We start from the raw sequence: 19,842 nt of genomic DNA, 5'->3' as shown, positions 1-19,842 counted from the left end.
TTATTCTTTCCTGCTTGGCTAGATTCTGGCCTACCTTTTACAAACAGATTGCTACTTGACCTTTTTTGGACTTTTAGCTCTAGTCCCTTAGCTTTGAGTCTTGCAACTATCAAGTCTAGACTAGGCACAGTTCCTGAATATTGTAGGGCATTCTTGACTACTTAGTATTCCTCAATCAAAGAATTCAGTAAGATCATCGCTAGACTAGTGTCCCCTAACTCTTGGTCAATTCCTTTAAGGATTAGAGTCATCTTTAAAAACTCATCTAGAATGTCCTCAATCGACTTAGCGTTATCCATTTTGTAAGAAAATAGGGCACCCATTAAAAACGCAAGATTGGGTGCAGATTGTAAATAAGAGTGGCATAGGGAATGGCAAAGTAGTTTGCTTCTTTTGTGACAAACTGGCCACTAGAGGAAACATTGCAAGGCTTTCCTCGCAAGTCAGAAGAAGTCAGATGCTATGACTTTAGGTATGTTTATGATTGAGATTAACTTTTCTCCCTCAACATCTTGGGTCATTGACACAGGATGTGGTAGTCACATTTGTACTGATGTGTAGGGACTAAGGCAGAGTAGAGTGCTCACCAAGGGAGAGGTGGACCTTCGAGTTGGAAATGGAGCACATGTGGCTGCATTGGCTATAGGGACTTACTGTTTATGTTTGCCACGGGCTTGTTGTTGGAACTACATAATTGTTATCATGTACCTTTTATTTCTAGAAATATTATTTCAGTATCCGTTTTGGATAATTTAGGGTATCATTTTGAGATATCTAATGGATTGTTGTCCTTTAGTTTAAATGGTATTCTATTTGGAATTACAAGGTTATATAATGGATTATATGTTCTTGATTTAAACAATAAAGATATTCTCAATGTTGAAACCAAGAAACTAAACATAGCAATCAAAACTAGACATATCTCTAGCGCTGTAGATTGGGTCATGTTAATAAGACCCGCATTACAACACTTCAAAGAGATGGAGTTTTGGACCCTTTTGACTTTCAGTTATTTGAGGTATGCGAGTCATGCCTGTTAGGCAAGATGACCAAGTCTCCTTTCACAGGACAAGGTGAAAGGGCTACTGAGCTGTTAGGCATCATCCATAGTGATGTATGTGGTCCACTAACAGTTGAGGCCAGAGGTGGATATTCATACTTCATCACATTTACTAATGATTTCAATAGATATGGTTATGTCTACCTTACGAGACATAAATCTGAAGTCTTTGATAAATTCAAGGAATTCAGGAATGAAGTACAGAATATGTTGGGCAAAAGTATTAAAGCTTTTTGGTTGGATCGAGGAGGTGAATACTTAAGCTCTGGGTTTTCTGAATACCTGAAGGAATGTGGGATAGTATCACAACTCACCCCTCTGTATACATCCCAACACAATGGAGTGTCTGAAATGAGGAATATGACGTTACTTGATATGGTTAGGTCCATGATGAGTTTTAGTGATTTACCTGCATTGTTCTAGGGTTATGCCCTAGAAACTGCGACTCACGTTTTGAATCGTGTGCCGTCAAAGTCTGTAGATAAAACTCCATATGAGCTATGGAGTGGGCGAAAGCCCAGCTTGTCTTATCTAATGATTTAGGGTTGCGAAGCTTATGTTAAGAAATTGACTATGAACAAGCTGGGCCCAAAATCCTGTAAATGTATATTTGTGGGGTATCCAAAGGAGACTAAAGGATACTATTTCTACCACCTAAAAGAGCGCAAAATTTTTGTTGCTCGTTCTAGTGTCTTCCTAGAAAAGAAATTTTTCTAAGAAGTACTAGTAGGAGAAAAGTAGAACTTGATGAAGTTCTAGAACCACAAAATATACTAGACGAAGGACGGGATAATGTGCCATTGAAGGTGTTTGAACATCAAGAGGAGGTTACTCCACAACTTGTGGATCAAAGTGAACCACCTCAGGTAGCACAAGAGCTACGTAGATCTAGGAGAGCACGCCATGAGCCCGAGAGATACGGTTATCTTGTGACTCAACATGGTGATGTGCTGGTCTACCAAGATAATGAACCCAGAACCTACGAAGACGCTATATTGGATCCAGATTCCGTTAAATGGCTTGAAGCCATGAAATCTGAGATGGACTCCATGTACCAGAACCAAGTATGGTCTCTGGTGGAACCACCTGAAAGGGTAAAACCCATAGGGTGAAAATGGGTCTTCAAGAAGAAGACTGACATGGATGGTAAGGTGCATACTTATAAAGCATGATTGGTTTGTGGTGTGCTGTCGTAGGCAACCAAGATTAATAACCTTTCTAACCTAACTACTAAACTGTAAATATGATAAGCAAGGGTCGATCCCACGAAGAGCGTCTAGCCGAATTTTTCGATGATGTGAACAAAGCTGGGGGGTTTTGAGTAAAACAGAAAACAGTCTTGGCAAAAATCAAAACAAAAACAATTTAAATCGAAATCAATTAATATAACGAAACTTGGTCTCAGTCAACATCCACCATCGGAATCTTACAACTGATCATTGATGCAAAATTAAATCAATTCATACTTGAATATTCACCGTTGGAACTATTTTCCTATCTCTCCTTAATTGTAATTAATTAGGAAACAAGCGATCTTAATTAATCTTACCATTAAACAACCCTAGACAAGCGCTAAAGATTTAATCTAGTGGCAGCCTTAAGAATTAGAGAGATCGATGAAGCTAAACAACACAAACTCAAGCGGTTGTATTTAATTTAGTTGAATGTTCTTCTTAAGATTATAAATTCCTGACGCAGCAAATTATTAACCCTAATTGCTTCACAAGTTAGAGGGATCAAACAATTACGGATTTGATATCAAACTTAGCAGTAGATTGCAACAAATAATCCACTAGTAGGCCTCCTAGTAATTAAATGCATCAATCATGAAAATATGCACAGAATAACATTCAATACTCAAACATGAATTTAACACTAAAAACAGAAAGATCTCACAGTTTATTTGATTCCGAGGTTTCCGTTTCCTTCGACCAAGTTACAAAAGTTCTAGCCGCTCATGGCCATCACAAAAACTCAAGAGAAAGAAAATTCCAGAGAAGAAAAGAGAGAGAGGCGTGGTCCCTTAAAACCTAATCTGATCTCCCTTTTAAAATCCAATTTTAGAATTCGAATCCCACTCAATCTCCTAAAAGAAATATTCTCCTATCCTAAAATAACATTAATCCTAATTTAATTCTAATTGGAAATAAAATAAAATAGAGTCCTAATAAAATAGGAAAGTGGTGTTTCCAGCTGTAATTTTCGTGCAGCATGTATGTTTTCAAAACGTGCAATAATAGACTGACTTGCATGACAAGTCAGAACGCTCCAGGACGTCGGCAATGCAGGTGCGTCAAATTCAAGCTCTCTTACAACCTTTATTCAGCCAGTATCTCTCAAAACTCAAAACATGAAAGTTATAGATCTCTTTCTTAGTGTTCCACAGCATTTTGAATCATCTCAATCGGAGCTCGGATGAGAGAATTATGCCCAGATTACGAAGCTGTGGCGAAACTATCCGAATTCCCCTAATTAATTCCGTTTTTCAATTAACACCTCCATTTGCTTCCTAAACCAAAATAAAGTAATAATGAGTACAATTAGGAAACAAATACGTATAAAAGACTAAATATTAAGGGGGTTAAATATGACATTTTGCATTCCCATCAGTTTGCCAAAGGTTTCAAACAAATTCATGGAATTGACTATGAAGAAACCTTTTCACCGGTTGCCATGGTTAAATCCATCCAGATTATGCTTGCGATTGCTGCATATCATGACTATGAGATTTAGCAAATGGATGTCAAACAGCTTTCCTGAACGGAAACCTTGAAGAGGATGTGTATATGACACAACCCGATGGTTTCATTCTTGATGGGCAAGTTGATAGGGTATGCAAGTTGCAGAGATCCATATATGGACTCAAGCAAGCTTCAAAGAGTGGAACATTCGTTTTGATGATGCCGTAAAAGAATTCAGTTTTATCAAGAACGAAGTGAGCCATGTGTTTACAAAAAGTGAGTGGGAGCGTAGTGGCATTCCTAGTGTTGTATGTCAATGACATACTTCTGATCGGAAATGATATACTGAACTTGTAGTCGATAAAGACTTGGTTTTCCAAGTGCTTCTCCATGAAAGACTTAGGGAAAGTAGCCTACATCCTTGGAATAAAGATCTATCGTGATAGATCGTGTTGGTTGCTTGGCCTAAGTCCGAGTGCATATATTGACAAAGTACTAAAAAGATTCAGTATGGAAGAATCCAAGAAGGGATTTCTTCCGATGTCACGTGGTGTTTATCTCTCTAAGGAATTGTGTCCTAGAACACAAAATAAGAGAGATAGGATGAAGAGGATCCCATATGCATCAGCAATTGGATCCATCATGTATGCCATGCTATGTACTCGGATTGATGTCTCATGTGCTTTGAGCACTTGTAGTAGATATCAATTGGATCCAAGTGAGCATCACTGGATGGCTGTCAAGAATATTCTTAAGTACCTGAAGAGGACTAAGGATATGTTATTGGTTTATGGAGGGGAAGATAAGCTCACTGTAAGAGGATATAGTGATGCTAGTTTCCAAACGGACAAAGATGATTATTGATCGCAATCAAGGTTTGTATTTTGTCTCAATGGGGGTGTAGTGAGCTGGAAGAGCTCCAAGCAAAGCACTGTAGCGGACTCTACAATAGAGGCTGAGTATATTGCATTGTTAGATGCGGCCAAGGAGGCAGTCTGGATTAAGAAGTTCATTACTGAACTTGCTCTGGTTACCATGATTGTTGATCCTATAGACATCTATTTGGACAACAATTGAGCAATTGCTCAAGCCAGGGAACCACGGTCTCATCAGAAGTCCAGACACATACTCAGACGATTCCATCTCATCAGAGAGATAGTTGAGAGGAAAGATGTGCAAATTTGTAAAGTGCATACTGACAACAATCTCGCAAATCCATTGACAAAGCCTCTGTCACAGTAGAAGCATGAAAGACACTTGAGATCATTTGGTATTAAATACATGAATGATTGACTATAGTGCAAGTGTGAGATTATTAGAGTAGATGCCCTAGAGCCAATCAATTATTGTAGAATTGACTCTTTGTAATAATGTTCATTGATCAATAAAAGGCGTTTTATACTATATCACATAAATCATCATTGTACGTATTGATATATGTCCTTAGAATGGTAGAACCGTGATGAGGGTATCAAGTGTTTCAAATCTTGATAGTGAGAACCCTATCAGCACATATGATGTCCATTCTAGAAATGTCCATAGCCCCAGTATTAATCTGAAGTAAGGGCACAGATAATACGATAAGGCTATCATTGTGTTGAACAACCCTGTCGAAAGGCAGTGACTGATCTCACTTGTCAAGGTTGTTTGGTGACAACCTGGTGCAACACATGGATGCTTGCTGTAGGCAAGTTCACTGGACTGACCCACCAGAGGATTCCATATGGATGGTAACCCTAGTGTCTATGGAACAAATCCTCTAACGAATGGTGGTGCGTGTGATCCTTAGACTTGAGATCACTAGTGTGTCTTGTGCACTGATTGGTGTAGTTTGACACTAACCTAATGCAGTTCTATTCAGAGCTGTCAATACGGTGGTGATTGGCTACATCAAGGAGTGTATCAAGACTATGGTGGATGGATAGAGGATTCATCACTCCCGAGTACGGGAGAAGTTATCTCACGGTACAATTCAGTAAATGGCAATGACACTAAAACTGTGGCCACAATGGGATTGAGTTGTTGCTCTATCCAGTTTATAATATAGGTCATTGGTCTAGTAACTGAATACACAATATCGGAAGTAACCGAAGGTTGATACTATTTCTCTACCTCGGTCTCATTGAGATAACGGATGATGAAAGGATCGGATTGTATGGTAACCACATCGTTGACATGTAGTTGCTTTGCTGAATCCGAATATATCGGGTGGCCATGATGCCTTGCTAGGGGCCAATCTTGGTCTGTGTGTAGTGAGACGATTAATTGGTGTTAATCACGATACTATACACTACCGGTATGATGAGGAGCCTATGAGTCACACACATAGAAGATAATTTAAGAGTCAACTTAGAAGAAGGGCGTTTTCATCTTTTTAGGTGAAAATGTATTTTGGTAATTTCACAGTGCAATTAAATTTGCTGAGGTCGTAGCCTTTATTTAATTTGATATTAAAATTAAATAAGTGAGATTATGTTTAAATATGTATTCGCATTTATTTAAATAAATTATCATTATTGTTAAATGTTAATATATATATATATATATATTGTAAATATATTAATTGAATTTAATTGAGATAATGATAAATTAAAATTAAAAATATCTTAAAGGGGGTGTTTGGGTTGGAGCCCAAGCCCATTCCATGATGGAATAGGGTATATAGTGCACACTTTGTAAAAAAATTGGATTAACTCATTCATTGAAAAGAAAGGAACAATTCCAGCCCCTTAAACACTCTCACGCCAGATTGCATTTTGCTTGGAATCAAAGATACTTGATTTTTCTTCTTGGTTCTTAAAGGCTAAAGAGGATCTAGCAAATCTCTCTTTAGTTCCTTGAGGCTATTTTCGTGTGGACTACACCGATTCGATCTTACATTTGGGTCAGTAGCGAAATACGCTCAAAGACAAGTTGGAGGAGCCTCCAAACGTGCGTATGATTTCTTAAACTCTAAACTAAAATCTGCATATTCTTATTTAATATATATAAACTGTAATTTTGTACCTAGATCTTGGTTCTAAGTAACGATCCATGTCATAATTGTTTTTGTTTTTCCACTGCGTTACTGGATCGTTTACTAATACTGTAAACATGATGAGGAAATTGAGAGTTCACAAATCCTTCAAGTTGAGTCATAAAGACTTTTTCCATGAGATCTCCATTTAAGAAGGCATTATTGATGTCAACTTGGTAGATGTCCCAGCCTTTATTCATTGCTAAACTCAACATCACTCAAACAGTAGGGGACTTTACCATAGGGCTAAAAGTTTCTAGGTAGTCAATACCAAGAGTTTATTGAAAACCCTTGGCAACTAACCTGGCCTTAAACATTTGAATGGACCCATCAGGATTGTATTTGATTCTAAATACCCATTTATAGCCAACTTGATGCATATCTGAAGTAGCAAGAGTTAATTCCCAAGTATGATTGGCCATAAGTGCATCAAATTCTGACTGCATGGTAGCCTTCCAAGCAAGGTGAGAAAGTGCTTCTGTAATAGTGGCTGGTTCTTTATTTTCAAGGGAGGAAGAGGCGAGTAAAATGGTGTTAAGAGCTTTTGTCTTGGATCTGGTTTGCATAGGATGTGTGTTGGATACAGAGGGTACATGTTTGGGCAAAGGCAAGTCAACCGTGAGTGGAAGAGAATCATAAGACTCATTAGATGGTATGGAGACAGGTGGTTGAGGTAAGGTGAGTTGAGACGACAGTGATGGGTATTAAGTGTGCTTGAGTCAAGGGTTGTAGGTTCAGTTAAAGGCAACTCAACTATGAGAGGAATGGTGTCATAGGATTCATTCGAGGGTATGGTTATAGGGGATTGAGGTGGAGTGGACTGGGAGGGTAGCAATGGTGTGGTGGATATGTTTGAAGATGGATGAGATAGTAAGTGTGTTTGGGAATTTGTAAGTGGACTAGAGGATGATAAATGCTGAGACTTTGACTGATTATGTGTGATAGGACAATTAGGAACTGCAGATTTAGTCTTTGGTAAAGAGAGATCAATACCAGACTTTAGTACAAGACTTTTGGGAACAATTGAACCATGTTTTGAATTAGAACTGATAGGAGGTGCAGAAGCAGACTCTTGATTATAATTGGACCAAAAGTAGAAATAGGGACATTCCATACTGAAGGGAAAGAATAAGGAGAGGACTGAGGTTGTACTATCTCAGGTGAGGAATTTGAAATAGTGCCAGTGAGTGAGTGAAAAGGAAAGTTTCATCAAACTTCACACTTTGATAGATATAAATTCGACCTGAAGTATCTAAACATTTGTATCCCTTATGATGAAGACTATATCCAACAACAATGCATTTGGTTGTGTGAAAATTAAATTTGTGACTGCTATATGGCCTAAGAAAAGGATAAACTGCACATCCAAAAACTTTGACAGCTGCATAATTTGGAAATGTTTTGAACAACATTTGGAATGGTGAGATATTTGATAAGACAGGTTTGGGGAGTCTGTTGGTAAGGTAGGCTGCAGTTTGAAAGGCAAACCACCAAAATTTAAGTAGCATGCTAGCTTGTGCAAGTAGAGTGAGCCCTTGTCAACAATTTGTCTATGCTTTCGCTCAACTATACCATTTTGTCGGTGAGTGTGAGGGCATGGGTGTCTAAACATGATGCCATGGTCTTAAAGGTAAGGAACTAGTTTCTTATACTCACCTCCCCAATCGGTTTGAACATACTTAAAAGTGGCATTGAATTGTTTTTCAACTAAGGTGTGAAATTGTTTAAAAACTGCAAGTGCTTCAGATTTGGCTTTTAATGGGAATATCTAAGCAAATCTACTATAATCATCAAGAAATTGAACATAGTATTTGTAACCTTTAGGGGATGGTATGGGAGATGGTCCCCATATATCAGAATATACTAATTCTAGGGGTTTAGAGGCATGAAATGCAGATTGAAGAAATGTGAACTGGTGTAACTTGCCAAATTGGCAGGCAGAGCAGAATGTAATATCATTTCCAACTTGCAGAAAAATTTTCAAATCAGTAAAAACCTTCCTAAGTATGGTAATGTTAGGATGTCCTAACCTTTTGTGCCATAACATAACATTGGTTTTTTGCACAGGAAAAGACTGAATATCATTTATTGAATTGCAAACAGGTGCATCATCAATATGGGATACAACATTTGATACAGAAGGTCTATTATTTGAGCTCAAATCTTAATTAACAGGAATATTACGCAACATTTTATCTGTATTGCAAACAGTGGAGGACAACATTTGATTAGGAAGTAATGAACTACTGGACTTGACACATGATTCAACAAATGAGTAGGTAGAGTAATTTTTTGACTTGGAGTTGACAGAAGTGTCCAAAGCTTCAGCAGAAGCATGGAGAGAATAGACTGGAACTTGGAGTTGATATAACCCACCTTTAAGTAGAATTGCTTTGGAGGACTTGTCCTTAATCACACAAGAATCAGCAAAAAAATCAACAGAAATATCATTATCTCTTGTAAGTTTTGAGATGCTAAATAAGTTCTTTGTGATATGAGAAACACATAGGATATTTTTAATTTGCAGCATTTTAAATGGACAAAATAAGGTAATGAAACCAGTATGAGTTATGGGCAGAAGCTTACTATTTCCTACTTGGAGTTGTTCAATCCCGAATTAGTTTGTTCTGCTTGAAAGTTGAGAAAGGTTTGAGGTAACATGGTCTGTGGCTCCAAGGTCCATGTACCAAGCTGCATCATGCATAGTAGATGGTGTATCAATGTAGTTTGTGGATGCAGGGGTCTGCCTGGACAATTGAGACTGTGCCATCAAGATTTGATTTTGCAAATTAGCAGCAGCGGAGACTGTCTGATTATTAGTGTTAGCAGCTGTAGATCTAGGTGCTAAAGGAAAGTGTTGAAAGGAAAGTGCATTTTGGGGTGACATGATGGTCTTGGATATGAATCTGGTGTATACTGGTGAACAACAGCAGAGGGATAATAATTTCCAGAGTTAAAATTGGATGACCTGATAAACTCAGAGGTGTCAAGAGCTTGAAAATTGTTTCGAACAAATGGACCATTCCCATTGTAATTCACATCGAACCTATGATAGCAATTTAAGGCCAAGTGGCCTATTTTTCCACACGCTTGGCAGATAAATTTCCCTCAACGTCCTCCTCTGCCTCTACCTCTTCCACTTGAATATCCTCTAGTAAAGTTTTGACTATAAGATTGATTCTGAGGCGGGGAGTACATGGCTAGATTTTGATTGGAACCAAATAAAGAGTGACCAACATTAGAGGCTTGGTAGTTGGAAGGATGAAGTGTGGAAGGCTATTGTATAGAGAATGCAGAAGACTGACCAAACTGTTATGGTTTTTTGTTTTCACTGTCAATTGATAGAGTAGCAACATTGACCAAACCACCATGAAATTCACCATGAACAGTAGAATTCATTGCGTTACTTGCTCTTTCCAATCTGAGTTCCAGTTTTTGTAGCACAATTTGCGCCTCCTGAACAGATATAGGATCCAGTTTTGATACTAATCTAGTTGTTATGTTTACTACAGCTGCATGATATTCTGAGTCAAGCCCATCCAGAATATAATTGAGCAATTCTTCATCAGTTATGATAACACCACTTGCTGATAAATTCTCAGCAAAGCCTTTCATTTTTAGGAAATAATCATGTATGCTCATGTTTTCCTTCTTAGTGTTTTGCAACAAACTTTTAACATGCAGTGTCTTTGCCCTAGATTCAGTGAGAAATTCCTTTTCTAAAGTGAGCCAAATGTCTGTAGCAAACTGGCATTTAGAGATAACAGCAAACATTGATTCAGAAATGGATGAAAGCAGCCAACTAACTAAGAGTTTATCAGTTTTCTTCCAAATAACATGCTCAGGGTTAGGTTTCTTGATTACCTCTGAGTTTGAACCTTCTGATTGTACTTTGATGAAGGGGGTAGGACATGAGATCAATCATGTTAGGTGCTCTTCAAGATCGTGAGTTCCTACAGCGAACAGAATTTGAGACTTCCAAAACCGATGGTTGTCTCGCGTCAATCTTGGTGAGATGGTTGGAAGAGTGGACGAAGCCATTGAAGAAGGATTAGTAAGAATACTTGCATCTGATAAAGTTTTGAAGCTGGAATTCTTATCAGATTTGTTAAGAGGAGAAGAGGTTGAGGAATCAGCCATAAGTGACGTTTGTCAATGGCTCTGATACCAAGTTTAAGAGCAACAATGATCGCAGTGAACAGAGAAAAAAGGAAGAAAATACAGAAGAAAAACAGGGATAAGAAAGTGTGTATTATATTTCGTTACAGAAATAAGACAGTTGCAGTCTCAAATTATATATGTAGGTCCTGTTTGGAATTTTCTTACGTATTTGCTCAGAACGTTTATAGACCGCAGTATATAGAATAATAAGAAACCAAATCAAGTAATGAACCTTCCTGTATATTTTCAAAATATTTTATTTAAGTATTCTCTGCACAATCTACCAAGTATCTAACATTATCTTAAAGTTGTCAAAATAATAATATATATACTCCGTTTAATTGTTCATATAAAAACAACGTAGTTGGAATTAATTTTCCAAGAAGCTGAGGGGTGTTGAAGATATAATATGCTTTGCCTTGTTCTTATAAAGGATTTGACATGAGAAAGTGCACGAGAAATTAACGAGAGCTTTCATTGAAATTGTTTTAATGGTTTAAAAGCTCCTGTTTAAAGAAAAAGAAAACAAAGACTAGGTCATGCTACGAAATTCTTACGGTTATATCAAGACGTCCTAATTATATATATTATTAATGTGATATTTTGACAATGTATAACAAAATTTTAAAACTTATAATAGTCGATGCCAACTTAACTAGTTACCATAATACTGTATATATAAGATTGGTCTATTTTTTTAAACATTGAATAATTTCACCTACATGTTGAAAGGCAATTTTTTTTTTCCTATTCATACTGTGAGACAATTACTGAAAATTTGTCTTTTAATTTAATTCCATTGTCAGGAACAAATGTACTGAATGTATAAAAAGAAAATCAACCAATATTGCCAACTCTTATTATATCCATCAATTATTACTGCAAATTAGAAGTACTTTATAAGTAAAAGGTATTTATAAGAATTATCTGATTATACTAAATAATATTAAATTAGATTATGGCTTTCAGTTTTTGGACGATGCTTTCAAGTAAAACAGTTGACACATCTAAATTAAGAGCTAGATTTCACTTAATCATGATCACCTAAAGAATCTTAATTTAATTATTCTTTAATGTTAGCCCAAATTACTCATTAATTAATCTTGTCTTATAATTAATAAATTATAAATTTAGAGAGAGAGAGAGAGAGAGAGAGAGAGAGAAGCCTTGCTAATTAAGGAATGAAAGAAACCATATATTTTCTCTTATCTTTCTTCAATGGCTGAAGAAGTGAAGCTCTATAGCCCATGGTCAAGTTCTTGTAGTTGCAAAATTGATTTTGTTGTACAACCATTACTAGAAGAGATACGCGAGGGACGGATCAGCACGAGTAACGTATCATCGAGTGTACGCGTTGTTTGGTGGAAAGTTCCTCCTCTGTTGTGGGTTAAAGTTAATATTGATGGTTTATCAAAAGGTAGTCCTGGTTTATCCGCTTGTGGGGGAGTGTTTAGGTCAAATTCGGGTGAGTTTCTTGGAGGCTTTTTGATCAATTTAGGGTTTGAGTTTGCATATTATGCTGAGTTAATGGCAGTCCTTATCAGTGGCGGATCCAGGAATTTCACTCGATGGGGGCAAAAAATAAACAAAAAAAATTTGTGGGGGCAAAATGTCAAAGTCTTATAAGGGGTAAAATGCAATTAAATATAAATATTTATACAATCTAAAGTTTTTTAAAATTTGAGTGGGGACCGTGGTCCCCACTCGTCATTAAGTAAATCCGCCACTGGTCCTTATTGCAATTGAAATTGCATATTCTAAAGGATGGTGGCAACTTTGGATAGAGAGTGATGCTTTAACAGTGGTACAAGTTATTCAAACTAGATGGCTTGATCCTCGCCATCGACTTATAGATCGTTGGATAGAATGCCTTCGACTAATGAACTCGATGATTATTGATTGTTCTCATATTTATCGTGAAGGAAATAGGGTAGCGGACGCATTGGCTAATCTAGGTTTGGAATATTCTGATTGTCAATGGTGGGATTTTCCTCCTAGAGAAATTCATGTACTATTGTCACATGATTTTTTGGGCATTCCATATTATAGATGTTCTTAAATTTGCATGAGATTCTAACATTCTTTAAGCCCTTTTGTTCAGCTGTAACTTCTCTACTCTAACTTCAGTTTTCACTAATAAAGCTTTGGTACTCTTTTTTGTTAAGATTTGCTCTAAAAAATTATTAATTACATCTATATTTTAGAAACTTACGTACAATCATGCCAGGGAATTTTCCTAGTGTTGTTCTCTTTCTAATTTCCTAATGAATAGAGAAATTATTAATTGCTAGTTTCTTGTATTTTCTTGACATATTCTGTCACAAAGAATCCACAACTGATGAAAACGGACCTAACACATGACATTATATTTCTGATCACTTTTAACTCAACTTAAGAAGTAGTCAACTTTTAAAATAATTTGGAGTGAGTTAGGTAAGTTAGGTTTTCAAATGGTTGGTGCATATAAAAAGACAAAAAAAAAAAAAAAACACCTATTTTAAACCTTCCAATTTTGATAAAAAATGTTTCGAAAATGACAAATTGTTGAATAATGACGGGCCGGTAGCCGCAGCTCTAGATACATACAAAGGATTTGTTGTCTTTCTCAATGGCTCTTTCCATTCTATCTTCTTTTATTCCAAGGACAACTCAACCTACTTTTTCATTAACTAGTTATAGAATAATGCGATACATCAATCTTATTATATTGTTTTTTTATTTAAAATTTGTTCATATATATATATATATATATATAATCAACAAAGAAAAAGAAATTAAGCAAGAAAATTTTAGAGGCATAAGCAACTACTTATGCGATGATGGAATTAAGTTCATTACATAAATTGATTGTTCTAACGGGTTTTCATTTATCTTTACGTTAAATTACATTACTAGTTATTAAATACAATCACTACTTGACATATATGTATTGACTCATGATACTACCTCAGTGATATCACAACGGCACTATAGACTTTTTCTTTTGATATTTTAGGATATGATAATACTATGTGTACAAAATTTATAAATATACAGTAAAACCTCTCTATAGTGATACTCTATATAAGAATAAACTCTATATAGTCATAAAAAATTATATTCCCAATTTGGGATAGTTATAAAAAAAAATAAACTCCACATTGTAATAAGTTATAATTTTTTTAATTCCCGTCTTAACGAAAGTTGCCTCTACATAGTAATAATTATCTGTATATTGAAAAAAAAAATATGCTACCTTACATTAAATGTTTAAGATGAAATAAAATATTTATCTAAAGCTATTTTGAAGAATAATTTATGTTTTAGAGTTGTTACTACATCTTTTAACTTGCGGCTACATTACCAGCTAGCATGGACATCTTCTTGTTGAAACCAAAATATTTCTAGCTTCTCAAATATGTTTAGAGTTTATTAGCACGAAACTTTTTGTATTTCCCTACTATCATCCTCATGATTATTTTCTTTCTCTTATTATCTAATTGCAACAATGATTTCTTCTTCAGTTAAAGTATACATGACTTGTTGCTCATTTGGATGATTGAGGAATACATTAATATCCATTCGATTAATGTAGTGAAGTTGTCGAATCTGATCACTCAATTCTATAATGATTCTTTGATTCTCCTTATCAACTTTATTTGTAACTTGCAATTAATCGACATCAAGGGTCCTAATTTTGTAATGCTTAAAACAATTGACAATTGTCTATGGCTTTACATTAATTTGACCATGCAGCAATTGCATTTACAATTCCATCAATTACACTTATCTTTGTTGGTTCCATGACACAATCTTCTATCTATTTCAAAAGTAGGCAATTGAAGCGCCGAATTGAAATCCTAATACTGTTAAAACATTAATTGAAATCTTAATACTATACTATAAAAACATGAATTATAAAATAAGAAATTTTTGTAACTACACCTCTATTAAGTTATAACCTCTTCATAGTAATAAAATTAGTTAGTCCCACCATTATGACTATAGAGAGGTTTTACTGTATATAGGAAAAATGACTGTCGAAGATAAAAAAGAATTTATCTCAAAAGATAATAATTTTAACAATAATGTTATTTCAATGAAAATGCATTTTTTCATCATTTCGTATCATCACATTAATAATAAAATAATAAGATAATTAACTTTGTATATGTAACATTGGGGGATTTTATTAAAAGACCATTTAGAGTTAAAATTTAATTAAAAGGCTATACAGTTTGTAAAATTTAACTAAATAGCCGTGTTTTTTATTAAGCTTAATTAAACTTGATTAGGGGTTAATTATGAATAATGAATAATTCTGTAATCTTTTAAAAATATGATATGTCCCCAAAGAGTCGAAATTCTTGCAAACAAACCCAAACACCTTTTTCTTCCTCCCGCGACATTAACGCATTCCTTCGCCATTGATATCTTCTCCAACATAGATCGTCATCATCGTCGTCCTCTTCCTCCTCCTCGTGACATTTCGTCCATGTATGTGTATCTCCCCTTTCGATTTTATATTTTGATTTACAAAGATTTAATGATGGATTGGGTTTGGGTTATGATTTTGATTTAGTTGTTTATGTTGTGTTTGATGTAATGGAAGTTGAAAGGAGTGAAATTTGTTGAAAAATGTCTTGCATTGTGGGTAGCTGGGGGTGGTAGCACCAATTGTAGGCGGAGAGACTGAAAATGTGCTCTAGATATGATGGATCGCTTAAGCGATCTAGTGTGTCGCTTAAGCAATCTGGTACACTAGTAATACAGCAGATAGATCGCTTAAGCGATCAGGTATGTGGCATAAGATCGCTTAAGCGATCTGCTAAAAGTCTAGTGTATAGCAGCAGGTCGCTTAAGTAATCAGTAAATGGCATAAGATCGCTTAAGCGATCATGCTTATTTATACTGGATCGCTTAAGCGATCCAGTAAACGATATACCAGATCGCTTAAGTGGTACACCAAATCTGTCAAGCGACTGTGCAGATGCTTTTTAAAATATTTCAACCCTTAGTACATCAGTTAACAATATTTTTTTTCTTGCATTATAGGTACTTGGCTATTATGAGACATAGGACAAATTGTTTTGGGCGTTGAATATTTTGGTGAGTGGGTGGAGGAAGAAAATAGCTGGAAGTGGATTGGGAAGAGCAAAGAAGTTATACCAATTGCTATGAGCACATAGGTTAGTTTTGATGAGTTGATTGATGAAATAATTAGAAGAGGTGAATTGAGTTGCTCACATAGTGATATAGTTGTGAAGTATGTTTTAAGCAGAGTTCCTCAACATTATAAGATACCTCCTGTTATATTAAAGTCGGATGAAAGTATGAAGTTATATATAATTGATGTGGCCGATAATGGTTCGAGGCCGATTTTAAGTGTTTCTTTTGTAGAAAAACTGTTGGAAGTTGGTTTAAAAGAAGGGGATAACGAGAAAGTTGGCGGAGATTTGTGATAATCCGAGAATTATACTATTTTATTTAGGCTTTTTGGCTGGATTTTAGATACTTCTTAGTTCGTTTATGCCTGAATTGCTACTTAATTCTATATATTTTATGTTTCAGGCCGAAACGTGCATTTTAGCAAATAATGAGTGAATTGGAGTTTCTGGACACAGAAGTAAGCGGATCTCAGAATTGGGGAAAGTTCTGAAGTAGAGTGAAGCATTATGAAGCTTGTTTCCATGAGAAAGCATTGAAGATTCAAGGAGAAAGCAAGCAGAGGGCAATTATGTAATTTCAAAACTTTTCAAGAAGGTTCGCCGCGGCGAAAGCAACTAAGCACGAGATTCCAGTTTAGTTCATCGTCGCAGCAAAGTCTGCGAAATTTTGTTTTCTCCAAAACGTACAGTTTTATTTTAGGAAAGTTTTAGCTCTTTTGGGCGAGCTATATAAGAAAAACCTTGCCATTTTTCCATTTTGAGGGGAGTTCGGCAAGTTGGTCTGGGTTTCATTGGGTTTTTAGTAGTTTTTACATTTAGAGAGAAGATTTGATCTTTAGTCTTGTGGATTCTTCAACTAGGGGAGATCTCTACTCTTTTCTCTACATTTTAATATGTTGAATATTGTGTTTACTGTTTTTCTTGCTGTTTATGTTAATTTAGTTATGAACTAACCCATTTTGGGTTAGGGTTTTGATGTAATTCGGATTTATATGGATTAATCAATTGGTTATTGTTGCTTTTATATTCTATTTCATAGATTGTGTGATTATTCTGATTTTTATTGATTTTACTTGTTGAACATGATGAGATTGAGAAATGAGTCATGTTGAGCTTCTTGGATAATCACCATTGTTATTTTGAATGCTAGAGATAGATTTGAGAAGCAGTGAAATCAATCTAGGATTCCATTAGCTTAATGAACCTGGATTTGTTAATCTTCAATTTGTTGGGTGCGGAAGAGTAATAGGGAAAAGTAGGAATTCATAGCCTGAGAAGGTATGTTTTACAACTTAGGGAATTCGGTTTACAATCCGTGCATGTGAATGTAAGAGTAGCATTATCCACAGAATTAATCCATAGAGTCCGAATGAAGTCAAACTCTAATCGTTTGTTTTAGTTGATATTACACTTGTGTTAAACCTTGCTTTCATAATTTAGTTGTTTTTACATTTAGTAAATTTTTCTTTCAATTAAGTTTTATATTCTCCCATAAATCCAAACAATATTTGGTTTCTCCAACTTAAAAACTAATAGAAAATTCACTGCTTAGCAAACAATCCTCGTGGGAACGATACTCACCCATCACTTTATTACTTTGTACGACTAGTGCACTTGCTATATTTGCATGTTGTAGTAACAACGCATCAAGTGTTTGGCGCTGTTGCTGGGGATTGATTTTTGTGTTAACATTGTGATTTTCTTGTGTTAGCCAGATTGGAGTTTTATTTTTGTTATTCTTTGTTTGTTAGTTTAATTTTTGTTGTTCTTTTCTGTTGGTTTGTGATCTCATTTTTTTTTTTTCTCTCTTTTTGTGTAGTTTATGCGAAGAGCAAGACGTCAGCCAGTGGTTTCTGTTGATCTAGAGATTGAGAGAACCACTAGAAGACTTAACAAAGAGAGAAGAGAAAGAGAGGCTACAGTTGAACCAGAGGTCATAGTTGTTGAGATGGCAGAAAATAGAACATTAAGGGAATTTTCAGTTCTCATAGTTGAAGGCAGTGGATTGAGCATAACTAGACCACCGATACAAGCCAACAACTTTGAGATAAAGCCGATAATCATCCAGATGATTCAGCTGTCGGTACAGTTTAAGAGAGATTTGAAGGAAGATCCAAATATGCACATTGCCAATTTTTTGGAGATTTGTGATACTTTAAGTCAAACAGAGTGTTAGATGACGCCATCAGATTGAGACTGTCCCCGTTTTCATTGAGGGATAAGGCTAAGGGATGGTTAATGGCACCGCCATCAGGAACGATCACAACATGGAACGAATTAGCACACAAGTTCCTGACCAAATTCTTTCCTCCAACAAAATCAGTGAAATTGAGAAATGATATCACATCTTTTCTACATGAAGAGTCTGAATCATTATATGAGGCATGGGAAAGATACAAGGAACTACTGAGGAAGTGTCCACACCATGGGTTGCCAGTTTGGATGTAAGTCCAAACGTTTTATAATGGATTGATGGTTAATGTGCAAACTATGGTGGATGCAGCATCGGGAGGTGCATTGCAAAATAAGACACCGGAAGAAGCTTATCAGTTGCTTGAAGTTTTAGCAAGTAACAACTATCAAAGACCTAATGAGAGGGTGTAACCGAAGAAATCTATGGGTCTTCATGAAGTTGATGCATACACTGCCATTTCAGCCCAACTCACAGCACTTCAAAAGTAGTTAGGAAGTATGCAGGTAAACTCTATTCAAGCACTTCAACTAACTTGTGAATTTTGTGCAGGTAGTTATGTGAGCAGTGACTGTCAAGTGGGGAACACGTTTGCTGTAGCATTTTCATCATTGGAGCAGGTTAACTACTTGGCAGGAAATCAAAGGCAACCGAACAATTCATACTCCAACACATATAATCCTAGTTAGAGGAATCATCCGAACCTGTCTTGGGGCAATCAGAATTAGCAGAACAATCAATGGAACCAAAGAGTAATGCCAAACAACCAAGCAGGGGTGGACAATCAACAAGGAGAGCAAAGAGTGACAAAACTAGAGGATATGTTTGGAAAATTTATGCAAGAGACCACAGATTTCATGAATGAGACGAGGACGAATTTCAGAATTCAATGGGCTTCCATTCGGAACTTGGAGGTACAGGTGGGGCAATTGGCTGATAAGCTAAATGAGAGACTACAGGGTTCCTTACCAAACAACACAGTGACTAACCCACGTGAGCAAGTAAATACAATAACTTTGAGGAGTGGGACAGTTTTGGAAGAGGTGGAACAATTAGGGAAAAAAGAAAGTATATCAAAGGAAAAGGAAGATTCTGATGAGGAAGTTGATGAAGAGATCGTTGTTAAAGAGAAACCAACCAATTCTAGGGAAGATGAACAAAAGCGGGAAGAGAGGCAAAGACAAAAGAAAGAGAAATTGTCATTCCCAGAGATACCACCAGAGTTGGCACGTCACACCCCTCCCGTGCCTTTTCCTCAGAGACTCAAGAAAAAGAATCAGGATAAGCAGTTTTCCAAATTCATTGAAATATTTAAAAAATTGCATATTAACATTCCTTTTGCAGATGCATTACAACAGATGCCGAGCTATGCAAAATTTCTCAAGGAGATTTTATCAAACAAAATGAAGTTAGAAGATGAGGAAATAGTGATGCTCACGGAGGAGTGTAGCATAATTCTATAGAAGAAGCTGCCCCCGAAACTCAAAGATCCAGGGAGTTTTACTATTCCTTATATTATAGGATACATTACTTTTGATAGAGTTTTGTGTGATTTAGGTGTGAGCATCAATCTAATGCCTTTTTCT

At 36.0% G+C, this 19,842-nt stretch overlaps 1 non-coding gene across 1 annotated transcript; it reads right to left on the bottom strand.

Moving 5' to 3' along the window:
• Positions 1-18,390: 18,390 nt before the first annotated feature.
• LOC116104917 lies at positions 18,391-18,497 on the bottom strand. The gene has a single exon (XR_004123979.1). It is a non-coding gene; the product is annotated as a small nucleolar RNA R71 (small nucleolar RNA).
• Between the last annotated feature and the right edge of the window lie 1,345 nt (positions 18,498-19,842).

Source organism: Pistacia vera, unplaced genomic scaffold (genome assembly GCF_008641045.1).
Source record: "Pistacia vera cultivar Batoury unplaced genomic scaffold, PisVer_v2 Contig488, whole genome shotgun sequence".
In the NCBI taxonomy this organism is placed as follows: domain Eukaryota; kingdom Viridiplantae; phylum Streptophyta; class Magnoliopsida; order Sapindales; family Anacardiaceae; genus Pistacia; species Pistacia vera.
This window is presented reverse-complemented; position numbering and strand designations above follow the sequence as displayed.